This window comes from Cryptomeria japonica, chromosome 1 (genome assembly GCF_030272615.1).
Source record: "Cryptomeria japonica chromosome 1, Sugi_1.0, whole genome shotgun sequence".
Taxonomy (NCBI): domain Eukaryota; kingdom Viridiplantae; phylum Streptophyta; class Pinopsida; order Cupressales; family Cupressaceae; genus Cryptomeria; species Cryptomeria japonica.
Window position 1 is genome coordinate 13,215,205 of NC_081405.1, and position 3,303 is coordinate 13,218,507.

A 3,303-nucleotide genomic window follows, 5' to 3' on the forward strand; every position below is an offset into this window, starting at 1 on the left:
GCTGTTGATTTTGATACATTTTTTTCCTTCCAATCTTACCTTTCACAAACAAGATTTTATCATGCAGAGAAGATTGTCAAACATGGTATACAAAAGCATGAGCTGTGTATCATACATTTCTAGACCTTGCAATTTGGGATTTCACATACCTGAATTTCCATTTATGGCAGTCTTGCAAATCTGTGTACAAGAACTATAAATGATAAAATGGCCTCAAATCACAGTTTCGATGAGAATCCAAATTTTTGGAAAAACTAAAACACTGATGACAAAAAAGATTGATCCCACTGTGATAGGCACTGAATCTTAAATTTTATTGAGCAGCAGACATGCAGACGGACACGTCTATTCTGCTTCCAAAAAGACAGTACAGATTGACTAACACGTCGCGCGTTTTACACTGTCGATTTTGCGATTGACTAACTTGTTACTAACATTCTGTACGAAAGATCTGTTTTGGAGCTAGAATAGCCGTGGCCCATATAGACTCCCCTTGAGGAACACAAATCTAAGAACACAAATCTAAGATATACAGTAGGACAGCAAGTACAACAAAGCTTAGTTACAGTACTCTCCTGGATAATGAACATTACCCCCATAAAAGAAAAAAAATAAAATTTGTCACCAAGACCACCAGTTCTGATCTATTGCGGTTACATGGGCAGATACTATCCGAAGATCTATCTATTTTTGGCTATCTTTTCTCATACTTGAACTGCTTTCTTTCTTTTTGTGCTTCTTCTTCTGATGCTGGTGATATTTGCTCAGATCTGAACAGAAAAGTAAGTCCAAATCAGGAGAAACTGAAGGAATATGAATTGCTCTACGACTTGATATAATTGCAGGATTTCTCTTTAGAGGAGCTGATTTGGGTTTGCGAGGTGCAGGAGGGCACATTGTCATGGAGTGTATCTTGTGTTCCTCAGACTTGGGTGTCACACACCTTTCTTCTTCTTCAAACTTCTTTTCTGTCTCAGATCTGCAAGATGAATTGAATATAATGGGTGCCAAGCCACTGGGGATCTCTGTTGCATTCCCTACTGAATATGTTGTTACCACTTCTAGTTTTGTACTAAAATCACTGACAAAATCATTTCTTTGCTTTCTCTTCCCTAACGATGAGGAAGAACAATTTGCAGAAGCCATCACCTCAACAAACAAATCTATTTTCTGCACCTGTAAACACACGACCATTGATTTTGAGTACTATCAGCAGAACAAATCTGTAAAAATGGTCTAGAGACTTGAAAAATATTCTAAGTTCTAGCTACCCAAATACTGCTGAAAGAATAGAATCAAGAAGCATACATAGTGTGATCCAAAAGGTTGCATAAAAAACACACAATCAAATCTAAGAACGAATGGCCTAGAGACTTTAAAATTGTTCTAAGTTCTAGCCACCCAAATACTGCAGGAAGAATATGATCAAGAAGCATAGATGAAAAAAAAGGAAGAAATAAAACACATACCATATGGTTCAATGAAAAAGCAGCTAATCTTCAGGCTTGCTAAGTAATATACAGCTCCTGCACCCTCCTTTATGGACACTGAAAATACCTTCAACCCCAAGCCTTAAATTCACCAGCCCTACGGTTGTAATTGAATGCTTTACAGGATAACAGCTTGCTTTGACCAACATGAGACCTCCTTGGAACATGCAATTTTCTTTTTGCTGTGAAATACAATGAATTTTTCTAATCCCTGCAAACAAAAATGGCTTCCCGAGGCAAAACAAATCTGATTCTCTTGAACACAAACGCTGTGTGTGAACTGTGAATTGCCTTAGCTGAAAGAAGAATGTAAACCTAGTCAAAGAATTCAAGCTGTTGGAACCTTCAATTCCTCGGCAATGAGCACTAGACTAGAGAAAATTATATCTCTATTGGTCATAATTTCTCCAAAATCTTCCTCAGATTCTGGTGCATGGAAAGATGCAGGTCAACTCCAATAAAAAGCACAGTCATGCACTTTTTCTGTTAACATGGGAGTCAAACGAACACACAGTTATACAATTTGCTTGGTTTTCCAAACACAAAAAATTCATGTGCTAATAAAGCCAAGCAATGGAAGTTGTCTGTATATACAAAGCAGGTAATGGACGGATAAGAAGTTGTATAAATCAATATAAATTATAATGCAAGACACAATTACACAATATTTAGAAAGTTCACTTAATAGAAGTATGGCAAAATAGGGAGAAGAAAAATCAAGGATGTCATATGAGGGTTTTTATCCTTCACAAAGTTAAAAAGGGTGGTTATTAGAGATAAAGAATATGATTTATAATTGGAAGAGAGGGGAATATGCGTAATGCGGATCAAGAATCAAAGTAAAATATGTCATTTTTATAAAATTATAGGAAATGTCTATTTAAGTTTTGCAATGAAAGGAGAAAAAATCTGATCAATTAATTGTCTTGAGAAGAAAAAGTCTACTAGAAACAAGACTATTGGAGATTATAGATTGAAATGCAATTTACAACTTTGCAAGACTATATTAGAGTTTTAAAGTTCCCTAATTTAATCTGAAAAGTAAGGTGAATGCTAACAAAAAAAAATTGTAAGAATTGCACATTTATACCTAAGCATTGTAAGTATGAAATAGAAAGCATTTTGACCTTAAACCATTAAATTTGGAACTTTTATATTTAGATACAAGACAAAGATGGACCCATTGATAAAGGAGAACACAAGAAAAATATTATCAAATGTTGGGACCCATTGAAATAAGTCTTAGAATGATGTCAATGATGGACCAAATACATCATAACAGTTATTAGTGGGTTCTATTGCATTTTCATAATAGTCATTAAAGTCTTTTAGGTTAAATCTATAATTCCATTGGGACTCTATTTTTTTGGTTATGTTTTCCAATTAAATAATCATCTTCCTATATATTAGGCATGAGTGACAACGTAGAACTTGATCTTTTAGATAAAGTAAACCCTATAAATAATGTGAGAGATGAACCATAGGTTGTCAATTTTGTAAAAGTTATTTGTTTTCTCTAAATTTGATAACTCCACAAGTATTTAAGAGAATTTTTGGTGTAATAGATTTATTTAGTAGTTAGTATAGTGAGTATACCTACTCAAGTCAAGGCCCACTTCAAGTAAGTTGCTAAGTTCAGTAGTTCATTTTTGATATTTTTATTATTTAGTTTGATAACTAGTTTAATCAATATTTTTTGTGATTTAGCTTGATAATTATTTTACATGGTTTCATTTTTTCTAATTCCTATAGCAACTAGTTGAGCCGTATCATAGAATAAGTCTAGTATTGATTCATTATTTATGGTTGATAT

General features: G+C 33.8%; 1 long non-coding RNA gene across 1 annotated transcript; it reads right to left on the reverse strand.

Annotated features, from left to right (window-relative positions):
* Positions 1 to 266: 266 nt before the first annotated feature.
* Positions 267 to 2,160, reverse strand: LOC131071176 (uncharacterized). The gene is made up of 2 exons (XR_009112480.2): positions 1,470 to 2,160; positions 267 to 1,176 (listed from the first exon to the last, which is right to left on the reverse strand). It is a non-coding gene; the product is annotated as an uncharacterized LOC131071176 (long non-coding RNA).
* Positions 2,161 to 3,303: the final 1,143 nt, after the last annotated feature.